Source organism: Anolis sagrei, chromosome 4, assembly GCF_037176765.1.
Source record: "Anolis sagrei isolate rAnoSag1 chromosome 4, rAnoSag1.mat, whole genome shotgun sequence".
Classification (NCBI taxonomy): Eukaryota; Metazoa; Chordata; class Lepidosauria; order Squamata; family Dactyloidae; genus Anolis; species Anolis sagrei.
This window is the reverse complement of record NC_090024.1, coordinates 107930483-107949185: the sequence shown is the minus strand read 5'-3', so window position 1 is coordinate 107949185 and position 18703 is coordinate 107930483.

The window sequence follows — 18703 nt, the reverse complement described above, 5'->3', positions numbered from 1 at the left end:
AAACATGTGGAAATTTAGTATGCTGACAGAGGAGGATGTTTTCTACCACAGTGGCAAGTTTTGTCAGTAGCGGTCTAAAAATGTTCCGTTTGCAGCTTTTCGCATATTGCGCAATCGCTCCCGCCATTAACAAAGTGATTCGGAAATTTTGGAAATTTCGTAAAATTCTGATTTCTTTACAGAAAAATTCAGAAATCATTTCCGAACCAAATCGTCAGCACCCCCTACATCTGAAATGAGTTTTGAACCATTTTTTCATTGACCAAACAAGCCTAGTATCTACACTTATAGGTATATGATCAGATATTACCACATAAATTCTAACAGATGGGGAATTCAAACACTACAAATACCAGAAAGTTATCTGACAATACTAGATGTAGTAGTCTCAAGAGGGCAGGTATAAATGAACCTCCATGGTTGTAAGAACCAGACAATGCAAAAACAATGATTTCTAGAATCCAGGGGTCTTTACGATTATAATGCTTTTCAAAGGTAAGAGCTGTCTGACTGCTTACAAAAGCAAATGTTGTGCAGGGCAAACAAATTGGACGGGGCAGTTTACTTTATTGAAAATGTAATCAAAACTTGAGCCTCCTCCTCTTTTAGTGTGCATATGATTTGTCAGCCACAGAACACCCCAAGGCCATGTGTCTCTTTGGCAGGGTAGCTTCCTCTGGAACTTCAGGAGGTAGATTACTTGTCTCAGTGGCTAATTAGAATTATATTTGCTGATCCATGTTTTGTGTGCATTGCCAGCTGCTCACACTGGTGGCTTGCTCCATTTGGATTTTCACAGGCGTTCCATCCTGTGGGACCTATGTATTATTGCCAGAATTATCCATGTTCCATCACATGGGACAGTTCTGAACTTCCAAGCTCATTGTATCTCACTCAAACTGGAGTGAGATGTTACTCTGGCTTCTGTGCATGTCAAAGCCTGCCAACATGATAAACAGTAGCACAGGTGAAGAGAAACATAGCATTTTTTTTCTTAGACCGAGAGTGCAAATTTTAATACAATTGCATTATGAATTTAATACAATTTCATTATGCATGGGCATACTGCTAATTGTGAATCTTTTGTCCTCTCTCCCAAGTGGCTTCCAAATACCATCATTTGAACTAAAGTACAAGTGAGTCTGAATGCTTCATCTTCTAGATTGCAGGTGAGGCGATGGTGGAGTTTAGAAGGCACAGCAGTGGAGTCTACTCAGTCCAGCTGGGCTGAAACCAATACAATCTGGCTAAACTGTCACCTTACCTTTCCTGTCACCATCATCACTCCAGAAGAGTTCCTAGTATCGCACGTGCCCCTTGTTTATATATCAGCGAAGACACTCCTCCAAACTGCAGTAGGATGTAGAGTGGGTCATGGGGGCTCTGTGTGCCAAGTTTGGTCTTTATTGGTTATTGGATGAATGTTGCTGTGGTCTCAGGAAGTGAGTGAAGGTGCATGAACCACAAAAGAGGCGGGGATGGTCCTCCCTCCTTCTTTCTGATTATGCAGATGTCTTTGCTGATACCAACAAGAGGCACCTGAGATGACCCAGAACTCTCTTGGAACTCCATGTCCATCTTCAGTGATAACAGAAATTACACTGGCCCAAACAGATGAGAACATGGATGGCCAATGTGATCAGCAGATCAGTTCACAGTTTACCTGTTCTGTTATCCACGCTCTCCCCCAAATTGTGAGAGGCTGAAATTCCAGAGCATTATCAAACTTTTCTTAATGTGAGGTTAAACCGATCCATCCCGGTTTATCCAACACTAAAGACTGGAGGACCCAAGACATTGTGTAGACATTCAATAGTGACTTCTGGTCCATATCAGATTTTTAGGCTCAATGTAGACCAGCCTCATGTTAGCGAAACATTAAATCTATGCAGGTCTTAGAAGGGATCCAAGGCGGTGAGCCTATTTATTCAGAATAGGTTCCGCATCTCATAAAACTCCTTTAAAGTTCTGAGTACATTTACAGTCCAAAGGCTCAAAAGCTACCAGTCATCAGTATTTGTGTGTGTGTTGGGTCATTGCTGCTCATGACTTTGAGGAATCGTCCTGGTTAATATCCTCAGACAATCACACTGAGCAGTTTTAGAACTATCACTCCACTTTCACTGTTATGGCTATATCCTACAAATACTTGGACTTGCATTTTTAAAAGGAATTTTAAGAATTCACAACCCAAGACCTATTCTATTGCCCCATCAAAACCAAAGGGTCTATAGGATTCTACAGCCATGGTTGTTAAAATGGAATCATAGTGGTTTAATTGTGTGGTGTGAATGTGCCAATTGTGTAAGACTCCATTTAGAGTCAAATCAAAAATGTTGAGGGCTACAGAGCCTTTCAAGAGGGAATTCTGAGTATTCAGAAGTGAGTTTCTAAGGATTTGCTACAATATGCTCACTCACATATGGGAAATGGCATGAAATACAAGCTGCATGTGACATAGAAGTGTTAAGAATCAGATGTGAGCTTTACTTAAAACTTGCCTTCCTTTTGGTTTCTTTTTTGTGTGTGAGAGAGGTAAGCTGACAAGCAGAATTGCTTCTCTCACAAATCACTAAAGGAGCTCCAACACAATATTTGACATGTGAAAGAAGCAAATCCAAAGGAGTATCAACAATAGGTGAAATAATAATAAAATATTTCCCAGACACAAAATGAGAGCCCTTTCTTTCTTTCAGCATTTATCTTTCAACTTATATTTATGCAACTTTCAAAATAAAACAATATCAATTAATAATGGAGATAAATTGCTTAATATCCATCATAGCCTTCCAAATGTTGTGCACTACACTTTCTAACATTCTTGCTATTCTTGACCATAATGTCTGAGACCAACACTGACCTCATTTAATCTACAATTATCTAAAATACTTCATAGAATCATAGAGCTTGGAAGAGACCACTAGGCTATACAGCCAACCCCTTGCCATGCAGGGAAAGGTAGACTTTAAATATTCCATTTCAAGCATCATCCAAAACAAAGTTCAATATCGCTATTAGTAACTGTTTTGAACATCTGGAGCATCTAGGATGGGAATGGCTCGTCCAAAGCAAAATAGGCCTTCTCCTGTATTTGACAGTTTAGGGTAGATCAGGTCAAAAGTGCAGCATATGACAATAATTTGTAAGCCGCCTTTAGTCCCCTCCCTGTTTGAGAAAGGCAGCATAGAAATGAAGTAAATAAATAATTTCTATCAGTTGAAATAATGAGTTGTTGGAAAATGAGCTGACAAAAGGTGAGAGAGTTTGTATGATCATCCTCTTTGTATTAAAAGGGGAGGTTATGTTTTCTTGTTTTCAATGAACATATTCTGATTGCAGAATGGAATAGAACTATCTATGTTGTAGTAGAGTCTGTTAGCAACACTGCAACTGGTTGTAAGGCTGTCAGAAGAGGGAAAAGGAGTGCTCAAGAGTTAGATGAGGAACAACAGAGAAAGAGGATCCGGGAGATACTTATGTCACCCACTGACAAAGATTCCTTCGAAGGGCTTTCTGAGAGTGAAATGGGTGAGGAGGAGGAAGGAGATACAGTGGGTGTGAATAGGGGAACTAAGAGGGTTACTCAGGAGCAGGAATTGGATGAGGAGCGACAGAGGAAGAAGATTCAGGATATACTTACTGCTCCCACAGAAGAGGATGATTTCATGGGTTTCTCTGGGAATGATGGGTCTGGGAGTGATGGGGATGAGGATGAATCACTGGATTGGACCAAGGTGCAAGAGATTCGGGATGTGTGTACTCAACCAATGTCTAGTGACATGTTTTCGGGGTTTTCTGGTGGTGGGGATTGGCAATCGGGAGATACTGTGGAATCTTGGGGAGAGCTAAGTCTTGACAAGAGGTGAAAGAGTTGGAGGGATGGGCATCGGCATTCAGGTGTGGAAGCTAAACCAGCTGTAAGTGATGACGATGGGGTGGAGGGCAGCCCATCATCGGATGATGAGTTGTAAGATAAAAGTAGGCACTGAAATGGAAGAACTTTGCAATAGGCAAAGTGTTGGTTTTGTGCCTTGGGTCTTGTCGCTGCCGCTTTCGTGTTGGGCTTGGGTCCTGGATCTGCAGGTTGCTGTTTACCGTCGTGTTACAACTCGGCTTGGATTCTCGTGAGTGCGGATTTCCCCTTTCCTTGACTTGGGACTGCTTTTGTCGACGACGTTGCCTCGTGGACTTTGGAACCTCACAACTTTGGACTTGGCTTTCTTTGACTTCGGATTTCATTTGACTACGGCTCTTTCTTCACGACTCTTTGTTTGATCATACTTCATTTGCTGTGTGATTTTGTCAGATTTTGGAAGCAAGTGTCTCTGAGTATCTTTTGTTTTGTATTAATAAACTATTCTTTTGGACGTACTCTTTAAGGTGCCTGGGTTCCAACAATCTAAGTTTCATGTCTTTCTTCAAATGACTTTTTTCAAAACCTTTCAAGGTTTTTATAGGCAAGGAGGTCTGCTTCTATGGGATGAAGCATTAAATACTTCATATGTGTAGATTTTTTAGTGTGGGTTTATATAGTGAACTAATTTATTATTTACAGTATTTGTATACCACTTTTCTCACCCCGAGGGGGACTCAAAGTGGATGTTAAAACTAACATGACATAACATACTGTCTTATCAGAAAAAATACTCCCGTTACTCAGTACTTCTTCACACAATATCACAAATTTTGGTGGTTTATGGATTATATCTCTCAAATTCTAGGACATTCTAGGAGTTAAACTAGTAATTTCTAGTAAAATTTTGTGCCTCAACACATCAAAATGGTCAATTGTATGGATATTTTAGGTTGCATTTTTTTTTCCTTGAAAAGGCCATTTGCACATACACACACACACACACACACAAACCGTTGTTTGGGGAAAATGTTAAACAAAATTCTGTTTCAGATGAATAAAAATTGAAAACATATTTCTGTGGGAAAACATTGTGTTTTTTAAAAAATCCCAAGTAATTTGATTTCTTTTCAGAACTGTCAGAAATTGTGACAAATTGTTAACAAATTTGCAAAATGCATTCATTGCTAGCAGAGGGAAAGTTTTGAAGTTATTTCTTGCACACAAGAATGAAATCAGAAAAATATTCTTAAAAGGTATAGGAAAATAGATTATTTTTGTTTTCAAACTTCTCCTGAGTTTGTGGGCATTAACTTTTTCTTCTTCCTCATTTCAGGAATTTGGCCCCAGATGAACAAATGTGTCCTCTGCTGTCTTGAGTTATATCCAGGGGCGGCTCAACCCATTACGCAAAGCAATCATTTGCAGTATAGTTGATTTTGCCCAGGGGCACTCTTGAGGCGCTCTTGGGGGAAAATAGACCTTGACATATGCGAGTTGTAGTTACTGGGATGTATAGTTCACCTACAATCAAAGAGCATTCTGAACTCCACCAATGATGGAACTGAACCAAATATTGCACACAGAACTCCCACGACGAACAGAAAATATATATCAGTGATTGGTTGGGGGGGGGGGGGCGCCAAAATACTGTTTGCTTACAGTTGAAAATTACCTAGGGTCACCTCTGGTTATATCCAATTGTTCGCAGCATAGAAAGAACCCTGGTATTCATCCTTGATACAAATGTATTACAGGTCAGAAGCTGGATCTTGCGCTATACCTAGGAGGGGGGGGGGGCACTGCCTCCCAATAAAAAAATATGACGCCCTCTCATGGAATTGTCTTCATTCCTCAAATTTCAGAGCATTGCAAAGACTGAGGCATTGAGAATTGTTCACACTCCGAACTCTTTCATTTCCTGTGTTTACATTCACTTGGAAACCTTAACTGCTCATTTTCTTTGGATGTCGAAACTTCTAAATGCTCAATTGAAGTTTTAGCTTACTATAATGCTGGAAATTTGGGGAATGAAGGACAATTTCATGGGAGGGTAGAATCTTGTGGGGTGTGTGCACCCTTGAGCCTTTCAAAGGAAAAACGATGTTAACATTAATTTAGCACTAAACTGGCTGTATTAGAGAACCAATATTTAAAGAATTGTGCATTCAAAATTATCTGCCTGGTTGCATGTCTGTTTCACTTTTTCCTCACTTGTATTTTTGTTCAAAATATGGTGACAACTTTCTAACTTGAGGGTTTCTTTTCTAAAAGAAAACAAAATTATCACTCCTTCTTACCGAAAAGCCACATTGAGCCAACAATGTGATGTGGTGGCAAAAAAAAAAAAAAAAAAAAAGCCAATGGGATTTTGGCCTGCATCAATAGGAGCATAGTGTCTAGATCTAGGGAAGTCATGCTACCCCTCTATTCTGTTTTGGTTAGACCACACCTGGAATATTGTGTCCAATTCTGGGCACCACAATTCAAGAGAGATATTGACAAGCTGGAATGTGTCCAGAGGAGGGCGACTAAAATGATCAAGGGTCTGGAGAACAAGCCCTATGAGGAGCAGCTTAAGGAGCTGGGCATGTTTAGCCTGAAGAAGAGAAGGCTGAGAGGAGATATGATAGCCATGTACAAATATGTGAGAGGAAACCACAGGGAGGAGGGAGCAAGCTTGTTTTCTGCTTTTTTGAAGACTAGGACGCGGAACAATGGCTTCAAACTTCAAGAAAGGAGATTCCATCTGAAAAATGAGGAAGAACTTCCTGACTGTGAGAGCCGTTCAGCAGTGGAACTCTTTGTGGTGGAGGCTCCTTCTTTGGAATTTATTTTATTTATTTATTTAGAGGTTTTCTATACCGGCCTTCTCAACCTTGACGAGGGACTCAGGTCGTTTTACAGCATATATAAAATACAATCATATAAAAGAGCAACAGTACAAATCATTACGTATCAAAATAACACAACACAATACAATAAAAACATCATCATATCATTACAGTTTCCTACGCCAAATCGTCAGTCCAGTCAAAGTCATAGTCATGCTCATAGTCACAGTTCACCATAATTCATCACCGGGGAAGGTTCTAGGTTCAGTCCCCACCTTCTGGAATGCCACCTTCCAGAGCCAAGTTTTTAGTGATTTCCTGAACGTCAGGAGGGAGGGAGCAGATCTAACCCCTAGTGGGAGGGAGTTCCAAAGCTGGGGAGCCACCACCGAGAAGGCCCTGTCTCTCATCCCCACCAACCGTAATTGTGATGGTGGTGGGACCGAGAGCAGCCCCCCCCCCCCCGGAAGATCTTAATAGCCTTGATGGTTCATAGGGGAAGCTTTTAAACAGAGGCTGGATGGCCATCTGTCAGGGGTGATTTGAATTGCAATATTCCTGCTTCTTGGCAGGGGGTTGGACTGGATGGCCCATGAGGTCTCTTCCAACTCTTTGATGCTATGATTCTATGAAAATAAAAAAAGGTAACTGAATGAAGAGAGCATTTGTAATGAGGTCATTAAAATTGTAAAAGGCAGAGCAATCCTAGCTACCATCAGGGCAATCTCAAACTTTGTAAAATTTTTGTTAAAGAGACAGAAGGTGAGCAGATATCAAGTTCTTATTGCCAATCCATTACCCAGTATCCATTATAATTTGTCATATATGCTTCAGCTAGCATCAGCTGCAAGACAAAAAGCTTTCAGCTGAATTTCTCAGTCTACATGGATGTGTCAGGTCAACTTCCATTTAACCCACTGTTCTGGTTCATAGGCGTCTGGAAAAATATGGCACAGTTAATCAAATTGAGATTTTTTTTAAAGGTCTTGTTCTCAGTGTAAAACTCACTCTTCTCACACAAAGATGAGCACCCTCGAGGTCATTGCAATTCAATATATCCACATATAACTTTCATACTTCCTTTTAAAATTCATATTTAAGAAAAAAACTACTACACTGACCCTGTGTGCTGGACTCAACTAGAATTGTGGTGGTGGTGTGCCTTTATGTCATTTCTGGTTTATGGTGATCCTAAGGCAAACCTATCATGGGCTAATTTCTCTTAATCAATAATGAACACGCTTTAGGGAAAGTAATTAATGATTTAAACACTGTTGAATCAATGTGTCTACTGCAGTTAGAACAAACTGTAGAATCTAGCTACCCAAAAGTCATAGTTAAGACAAATAATAGATCCAGGGAGTTATTTTGTGACATCTATTAATATCACCCAGCAATTTAGAAATATAAATATCCGATGTTTCTTTTAATTACTATTTTGTGAAACATGTAGTTTTGAGGAGAATCTTCCAAGTATATGTTTCTTATTTAAGAAGTAGAATTAAAAGCTGCAGAATACTTCACAGAATCAAGATATGCTAATATACTTTTTCTTAGACTCCCTCGCTGCCAATGCTTTGTATTTCCTAATTGGGAAAAACATTAAGTTAGCACTTACTGTAAGTGCACCCACGGAAAATTACATTTCGAGATTGAGATATGATTCATGCCTCGATTCAGCATTTTTATGGTGGTCTCTTATTTATGAAAATATATGGATGCAAACATATTATTGACTTTACCTATTCTTGGATATGCCCATTCAAAAATATATCTAGGGAATTGTTAGAAATACTTCAATGTTTGTAGAAATGACAGGAAGGGGGATTTATTATCGTAAGATGGGCAAAATTCATGATCAGCCCCTTCTCTTACATCTAACAATAGACATACATTAAAACCACTTTCTATTCCATCAGTGTACTAAAGTTTATTTTATAATACATGTTTACTTTGTTTCCCACTTGCCAGGACCCCATATTTTATTATTTTATTTATTTATTTATTTACTTTACTTCTATACCGCTGTTCTCAGCCCGGAGGCGACTCACAGCGGTTCACAAGACACAGGACACAGCAAAATTCAACACCAATATAAAACAGTTAATAATCTAATCTAATACACAATTAATACACAATTACTATAATAACCATTCACTAAGGTCTCATCCCTAAAACATGATCCAGATTCATCATCCATTGTTCCATTCCTATATCATTACCAGTCATTGCACAATTATTCGAACGCCTGCTGAAATAACCAGGTCTTTACTTTCTTGCGGAATATCATTAGAGATGGTCCTAACCTAATATCTGTGGGAAGGGTGTTCCACAGCTGGGGAGCCACCACCGAGAAGGCCCTATCTCTCGTCCCCTCCAGCCATGCTTGTGACACTGGCAGGATCGAGAGCAGGGCCTCCCCGGAAGATCTCAAAGTCCTGGTGGGTTCATAGGCCAAGATGCGGTCAGATAGGTAGCTTGGGCTGGAACCGTTTAGGGCTTTAAAGGTCAACACCAGCACTTTGAATTGAGCCCGGTAGCAAATCGGTAGCCAGTGGAGTTGGCACAACAGGGGGGGTTGTATTTTAGGGTGTGTGGCTGTCTCTCTTCATCTGCACTAGGTGGGGATTCTAGATTATGACTCTAGGTAACTCTAGGTGGGAACTTCAATATATATATTTATGGATTTGATCCAAATTGTTTTAATACTAATGATGTTTAATATGTTTAATAGCCCCCCCCCCCAGTCACTAACAAGCCACACCAAAAAAAAGTCTGCCAGACCATCAAATGCTAATCAAGGTGGCCAGTTGAAACATTCACACCTATCGCCAACAGTTCTTTGTCCCACCCTGGATGTTCCACAGATATATAAACCCAATTTTCCTAGTTCCAACAGACCTCACAACCTCTGAGGATGCCTGCCATAGATGTAGGCGAAACATCAGAAGAGAATGCCTCTAGAACATGGCCATATAGCCCGAAAAAACCTACAACAACCCAGTGATTCCAGCCATGAAAGCCTTCGACAATACATTGATGTTTCATACTGTTTTGTTATTTGTATATATTAAATTTTATTGTAATGCTTTTGATGTTAGCTGCTTTGAGTCTCCTTATGGAGAGGAAAAGTGGGATATAAATAAATAAAAGAATGATAATAATAACAACAATAATCATAGTAGTATAACACATCTAAGACTACATGAGGTGTTGTAGTAGAGTGTGCTGAGCAAGCTACAATGAGTAGTAGAAGGGCAAAGAGAGCTGCTCAGATGTTGGATCAGGAGCAGCAAAGGAAGTGAATTAGGGAAATATTCATGACACCTACAGATACTGAGTCATTCGAAGAGTTTACAGATTCTGAAATGGAGAAGGAGGGAGAGGAAGGTAGAGGTTTGAAGCAGATTACTCGGGGTCAAGACTGATGAATCAGAGGAAGAGAGGGAAAGGAAGCGGATCCATGAAATACTTAGTGCTCCAACTGAAGAGGAAGACTTCATGGGATTTACAGGGAGTGATGGGACTGGGAGTGATGACGGGGAGGAGGATGGACTAGATTGGACCCGTGTACAAGAGATCAGGGACGTATGTACTCAACCTACCTAAGTGAGGAGTTTGAGGGGTTTTGGGGAGACTGGCAACCTGGAAATACGTGGGGTGATCTAAGTCTTGATAGACGCTGGAAGAGCTGGAGGGACGGGCGGTGGCGAGCAGCTGTGCAAGCGAAAGCACCTGACAGTGATGATGACAGGGTGGGGTCCAGCTCTACTTCTGATGAGGAATTATAGGATAAAAGTAAGGTATCAAACTATTGGAACTTTGCAGTAGGCAAAGAGTTGTTTTGGGCTTGGGACTTTGTTGCTGCCTTTACTGTCGCCTTGGGTCCTGGGACTACAGATTGTTGTGCTCTCCTGTTTCAATTGTGCTCAATTGGGCATGTTTAGCCTGAAGAAGAGAAGGCTGAGAGGGGATATGATAGCCATGGATAAATATGTGAGAGGAAGCCACAGGGAGGAGGGAGCCAGCTTGTTTTCTGCTTCCCTGGAGACTAGGACGCGGAACAATGGCTTCAAACAACAAGAGAGGAGATTCCATCTGAACATGAGGAAGAACTTCCTGACTGTGAGAGCCGTTCAGCAGTGGAACTCTCTGCCCCGGAATGTGGTGGAGGCTCCTTCTTTGGAAGCTTTTAAACAGAGGCTGGATGGCCATCTGTCAGGGGTGATTTGAATGCAATATTCCTGCTTCTTGGCAGGGGGTTGGACTGGATGGCCCATGAGGTCTCTTCCAACTCTTTGATTCTATGATTCTATGATTCACTCGTATGGATTCCTGTAAGTGCTGACTTCTACTCCTGCTGACTTCGGATTGCTTCTTGACGACGACATCACGTTTTGGACTTGTACTACAACTTTTGAATGTGTTTTGACCCTGGACTGTTTTCTGATTTTGTTTTTGCTTGCTCCCACCTTGCTTTGTTGTACTTTGTGAACTCTGTTATTTTTAAGCAGTTTACTGAAGGTTTTTGTTATACCGGATTATATCTCCGCATAATAATTCCCTAATTTGCATTTTTTGACTAGCAATTGCTATAGACTTTTTTTTGCTGCTAGACTCACTGAATTCAAGTGTTTCTACGCTATTTTTGTTTGCTAATAAACTCTGTTTGCATCTTTTACTTGTGTTTGGCTTTGTTAAGGCTTCTGGTTCACAACATGAGGTGCTTAAACACGATTTGTGAACAGAAAAAGAAACAAATTACCATCAGGAAAAGCAATTCATGATTTAAAGAGGCTTTTGCCCCCACACGATTTAACCCAAAAATATCCATTATTTAAAACCCAGAAGTGTGTGTGTTACCAGTCCACGCAACCCCCCAGGGTCCTGCAGCAGAAGACAGGATCCCAAAACCTTACAGGTCCCTGTTCCCGTTTTAGACATTATGTGGCCTTTTGTCCTCAAAGTTTTATGGGAATTATCCTGCGAATCCCCAACTCACATGTCATATGCCAGTCATCTTTACTTATTGTGTGTGTGTCCTCCTTTCTCCTAGATGAAATACTGAGCTACTGGCAGCTTTAAGGCCCATAGATCATGCTTCTACAGGCTTACAAGCAGAAGGCCCAATATATCATACAAGGGAAAATAGAGAGTTATCAAATTCTGAGTTGCCAAAGGAACACATGGGTTGTTATCCTTTGGAGATGATTCACTTTATGTACTGTGCATGTGAAAAAGTGATGCAAGTATGATAAATCAGATACTGACTTCTCAATTTCCTCTAAATCACCCTTTCTTTAAATGAAATTTCAAATACACAGTCAAGTGTCAGTTCTTTAGCTTGTGCTAACATCGCGTTCTCTAAAAAAAGGGTGGGTCTCTGTATACTAGATTTACTATAAGTGTGTTAAGTAAGTCTGGAGTCCTATGCACACTCATTTAAGAATGAGTGCTACTGAATAAACAATATACTTGCCATTGGCAACTGCAGTCCTTTGTCCATTTTAGGAGGTACTTTGGGTAGTCTCATAGAATAATTTAATACAGAACAGAGTAAATTTGAGCATTTTTATACAAAGCAACTGTATTCAAGTGATCAAAGGAAAACCCTCCCATTAAGAGCCATATTCATGTGCTGAGAGTATGTTGGGGTCCTGATCCCCGTGGGTTGAGCCTAACCGAGAGGCGGGTAGAGCCAGACTCAAAATTAAGTAGAATGACCCCCTTTCTGTTTCCCTTTGCTTTTCTCTTTCCTTTTCAACCTGGAAGGCTGCTAAGGAGTGTACCTGACACAAATCTCAATAAATTAAGGATTTCAATATCTCTCTTAGAATTTGTTGCTTCTCTGAACCCAACCTACATTTTTGCTTCATTACAAATTGCAGGACTAAAAGACACTGTACTAAAATGCACATATCATTAACTCCTTCCACAAAATATGCATTGTGGAGGGAGTTTGTTCAGTTTACTTAATTTATACAGCATTACTTCACTGATTACATTGTTCTTCCGAGGGCATTGTTGTTGTTGTTGATGATGTTTTGGCTAATTAGGTATACATGAATCATCCAGATTTTAAAATTTGCACATTGTTTTGTGCACATTTTATTTCCCAGAAATGTTCCAGAAATCTCACAAATGGGTGAATACTTAGGTAAGGGTACATCTATATATAAAAAAAATGCTCTGGTCATAATGAGTACCTTAAAAACAGAAGAACCAATGACTGAAATCACACCAAATTTGGCAACAAAATGTCTCACAACACAAGGAGTGACCATCACTCAAAAAATTATGATTTTGTTATTTGGGAGTTGTAGTTGCTAGGATTTATAGTTCACCTACAATCAAAACGCATTGTGAACAATGGAATTAAACCAAACTTGGCACACAGAACTCCCATGAGCAGCAGAATATACTGGAAGGGTTTGATGGGCACTGACCTTGAGTTTTGGAGTTGTAGTTCACCTACATCCAGAGAGCACTGTGGACTCAAACAATGATGGATCTGGACCAAACTTAGCACAAGCACTCAATACCCCCAAATATGGACACAGATGGCATTTGGGGGAAATAGACCTTTCCATTTGGGAGTTGTAGTCACTGGGATTCACAGTTCAAATACAAGCAAAGAGCATTCTGAAACCCACGAACAACAGAATCGGGGCAAACTTCCCACACAGAACCCCCATGACCATCAGAAAATACGTAAGGCCATCTAATCCAACTCCCTTCATCAGGGCAAGAAAACGTCATCAAAGCCCTCCTGACAAAGAGCCATCCAGCCATAGATATAGATAGATAGATAGATAGATAGATAGATAGATAGATAGATAGATAGTAGGCCTGGGTAACAACAGAAAAATTTGTTTCTAAAATCGATTTGTATTTGGGGGTTTTTTTTGTTTCGATATTTAAAATAATTACAAAATTTTCCTTTTAAAAAGTTCGATATTTACGAAATTTCGTAAATGGTAAAAAAATAACGAATCGATTTCCGAAACAATAACGAATCGATTCGTTAATGGCGGACGCGACCGCGAAATACGCTAAAAAACCTCCAAAACCTTCTGAAGCTTCCCTCTCCCTCTGTTGTTGACTGTTGGTGTGATATTATAATTTTTTTTCACTAATTAAACCATAAAACTGGCCCAGACATGCGGAAATAATAACGAAACGACCTCAAAACAATAACGAAACGAATACAATATCGAAATACTAAGCATTTACAAAACGTTTTTGAAAATTCGTTTTTTTAAATAATTGCTCCAGAATGGTTCGTTATCGTTTTGTAATTGAAAAAATTAACGAATTATTAACGAATTACGAATTAACGAAATGAAACCGCCCAGCCCTAATAGATAGATAGATAGATAGATATGATTCACACACAGACGAGTCCCTCGTCGAGGTGAGAAGGCCGGTATAGAAAACCTCTAAATAGATAGATAGATAGATAGATAGATAGATAGTAGGGCTGGGCGGTTTCATTTCGTTAATTCGTAATTCGTTAATAATTCGTTAATTTTTTTAATTACAAAACGATAACGAATCATTCTGGAGCAATTTTTTTAAAAAACGAATTTTTAAATACGTTTTGTAAATGCTTCATATTTCGTTATTGTATTCGTTTCGTTATTGTTTTGAGGTCGTTTCGTTATTATTTCCGCATGTCTGGGGCAAGTTTTATGGTTGTTTTTTGTTTAATTAGTGAAAAAAAATTATAATATCACACCAACAGTCAACAACAGAGGGAGAGGGAAGCTTCAGAAGTTTTTGGAGGTTTTTTAGCGTATTTCGCGGTCGCGTCCGCCATTAATGAATCAATTCGTTATTGTTTCGGAAATCGATTTGTTAATGTTTTGTAATTTTTTTCACATTTACGAAATTTCGTAAATATCGAACTTTTTAAAAGGAAAAATTTGAAACGCAAAAACCCCCAAAAAGCGAATCGATTTTAGAAACAAATTTTTCCGTTGTTACCCAGGCCTAATAGATAGATATGATTCACACACAGAGAGATATAGTATCATAGATTTGAAAGGGGCCCTTAAAGAAGGACAATAATATCTTGCATGTTCCAGGGTGGACAAACCAGACACTCTCTACATCAACACTGACAAAGAAACAGCAAGAAATACTGTTTACCCACAAGCATAAAGACATTACATATATTAGAAACCAACACTTTCTCATTACTTTATTTTCCAGATCAACAGACTGGGCCACAGCAACGCGTGGCAGGGGACAGCTAGTTTTTTATAGAAGAAGTGCCAGATCATGAAGAAAATGCCCCATTTATCAATAATATTTCTTTTCGATAGATCACTTGCAGAGGGTTTATTAAATTTGGCTAAAGATAGCACATAGCTCTTGGGTCATAGATTACTCAAAATGAATACTTTGCTTGTCCTGATCAACAAAAGACACTGCATTTATGTTTTATGTTGATACTAATGTGAAGCCTTATGTCCTCCTATATTATATACTAGGCCTGGGTAACAACGGAAAAATTTGTTTCTAAAATCGATTTGTATTTGGGGGTTTTTTTTGTTTCAATATTTAAAATAATTACAAAATTTTCCTTTTAAAAAGTTCGATATTTACGAAATTTCGTAAATGGTAAAAAATTAACGAATCGATTTCTGAAACAATAATGAATCGATTCGTTAATGGCGGACGCGACCGCGAAATACGCTAAAAAACCTCCAAAACCTTCTGAAGCTTCCCTCTCCCTCTGTTGTTGACTGTTGGTGTGATATTATATTTTTTTTTCACTAATTAAACCATAAAACTAGCCCAGACATGTGGAAATAATAACAAAACGACCTCAAAACAATAATGAAACGAATACAATATCGAAATACGAAGCATTTACAAAACGTTTTTGAAAATTCAGTTTTTTTAATAATTGCTCCAGAATGGTTCGTTATTGTTTTGTAATTGAAAAAAATAACGAATTATTAACGAATTACGAATTAACAAAACAAAACCGCCCAGCCCTATTATATACCTATGATTGCACTTCACCTGCCATGGAAACATCTTATGGTATCTCAAAATTTTCAGTTTGCAGAGGGACACCAGTTCTTTGACCAACTACAAGCCCTAGAAGTTCAAAAGATGTTGCCGTGTCAGTTAGAATGGAATCAAGGTGCTATAATTGTGTACTGTACAAGATGACTTTATTTATATATCGGCACAATACAGAAATTGAATAATATTTTTTAATGATTTGAGCCACCATTATAAACAACTAGCCATCCCCTGCTTTGCGTTACTGTGGCCCAGTCTGATGAACTGGAAAATAAAGTGATGAGAAAGTGATTCGGGGGCGGGGGGCTGAGTCTGGGTGAAAGAGGGTCTACCCTAGCAAACCTTTTGTATCGTTACCCCAATACCCCCATACATATGGGATATATTGAGAATGGTGATCAGATCATGATATTAATAAACATAACAGTTTAAATAATGTATCAGTAAGGCTTTCTCGTGGACCACCATGAGAATTTGGGGGGGGGGGGGGGCTGAAGCCCCTATAGCCCCCCCCCCCCCCGGCTACATGCCTGCTTCTGGGTAAACAGTATTTCTTGTTGTTGTCAGTGTAGATGTAGAAATTGTCTGGTTTGCCTACTCTGGAACATGCAACATATAATTGTCCTTCTTTAGGGATCTCTTTCAAATCTATGGTACTATATCTGTCATACATATATGTGTGTGTGAATCATATATATCTCTTTATATATGGATGGATGTCAGGAGGGCTATGGTTATGTTTTCTTGCCCTGGTGAAGGGATTTGGATGGGATGGCCTTAAGGCAGCATTTCTCAACCTGAGGGTTGGGACCCCTGGGGGGTTGTGAAGGGGTGTCAGAAGGGTCGCCAAAGACCATCTGAAAACACAGTATTCTTTGTGGGAAGTTTGGCCCAATTCTATCATTGGTGGGGTTCAGAATCCTCATTGATTGTAGGTGAACTATAAATCCCAGTAACTACAACTCCCAAATGTCAAGGTCTATTTTCCCCAAACTCCATCTGTGTTCATATTTGGGCGTAAGGAGTATTTGTGCCAAGTCTGATCTAGAGCCTTCATTGTTTGAGTCCACAGTGCTCTCTGGATGTAGATGAACTACAATTCCAAAACTCAAGAGTCAATGCCCACCAAACTCTTCTAGTGTTTTCTGTAGGTCATAGTAGTCCTGTGTGCCACGTTTGGTTCCATTCCATCGTTGGTGGAGTTTTTTGATTGTAGGTTAACTATAAATCCCAGCAACTACAACTCCCTAATTACAAAACTTTTTTTTTTAGTAATGGTCACTCCTTGGGTGAGTAGGTGTCTTGTGGCCAAATTTGGCAGCAATTCGTCCAGTGGATTTTGAGTTATGATGCCACTCAAAACGAACAGAACATTTTTATATAGATAGATTGTTTCTTCTGTTAATAGAAAAAACCTGAACAAAAGAAGACAAATTAAAATTAGTCACATGGTAGATCAGACTCACTAGATGATCCCAAGAGCTCCATTCAATCTGAAAAAGTGTATAAATAAATGTAGGCCTTCACAGTAGAAATGATTTAAACTGGTGCATGATCTATTGTAGCTATATCCTTCTGAAACTGAATATTAAGTTAAATGAAGTAGCATGAAAGTATTGAAGGGTGGTAGAAGATGTATTGGTGTATGTGGCATATTGGCTTTATTAGATTTATGCACAGCTTAAGGAAACAAAGCAAACCTCACTTCCAATATGATAAATAGGAGAATGCTGAAAAGTAACCTGGAGCCAAGGAAGCCTGTCTGAGCTCTGCAAACATACAGAGCTGAATGTCATAAAAACCATCAGCAATTAACTTAAGAACCGATCCCTGTTGGTTCTGGGAAGCTTCTCTGCTGATGGTTTGAGCTGCTGCATCCAAGCTGTCCCTTCTGTTCAAGATTAATAAGCTTCCAATGAGATGAGAAACAGTGTGATAGAGCTGCTAGAATATGAGGTTTGAACAATCAAAACTCAAGTTATTCCAAGCCAAACTCAGCAGAGATACCACTGAATTCCACAGAAAGACAGAAACATCATATGAGTATGTGTTAAATCTCCGGTGACATTTTTCTATGACAGTTCAGTTTTCCCCCATGCTTTCTTATAAAGCTGTAAAGTCTTGGTATGCCTTGCCTTGTGTTTTTGGGAATGAAATATATGTAATCCCTACTTTTCCTTCTTCTTCTACATGTACACTATAGAATGAATCTATATACACTATAGAATGAATGCAGTTTGACACAACTGTTACTGCCATGACTGTGCTAGGGAATCATGAGAGTTGTAATTTTACAAGGTCTTTAGCCTTCTCTGTCAAATAATGCTGGTGCCTTACCATGGCACCATGGCATTTAAAGTGGTATCAAAGTGCATTTGTTTTACAGTGTAGATGCAGCTCAAGTCAGGGCGAGCAGCTGCCATAATTCTGGCAATTTGTACATCCAATCCTTTCTTTCACCCCCTGATTTTGACAAACTGAAGCATATCTTTTTTTTCCCCTTCCAGGACTGGAAGTAAGCAAAAAACAACAACAACAAACAAACAAATTGCCAATTAATGACAGCTAGTATTTTTCTTGTCAGGAGTGCGGTTCAAGGTTTTATGTCAGACTTTTAAAAAGCTAGCCAAGTTGCTGGACCTAACTGGGCAGGCATGTAGCTTGAGGGGCTTCAGCCCCCCCCCCCCTGAAATTCTCATGGTGGTTCACGAAAAGGCCTTACTGGTGCATTATTTAAACTGTTATGTTTATTCATATCATGATCTGATCACTATACTCAATATATCCCATATGCATAGGAGTATTGGGGTAACGAATCAAAAGGTTTGCTAGGGTAGACCCTCTTTCACTCAGACTCAGCCCCCCCCCCCCCCCGAATCGAAATCCTGGCTACAGGCCTGTAACTGGGTTACAGAATTCAGCCCCCTCAATGGATTGTCACCTTGTTATAGTGATGTGTTTGCATATTCCAATGAAC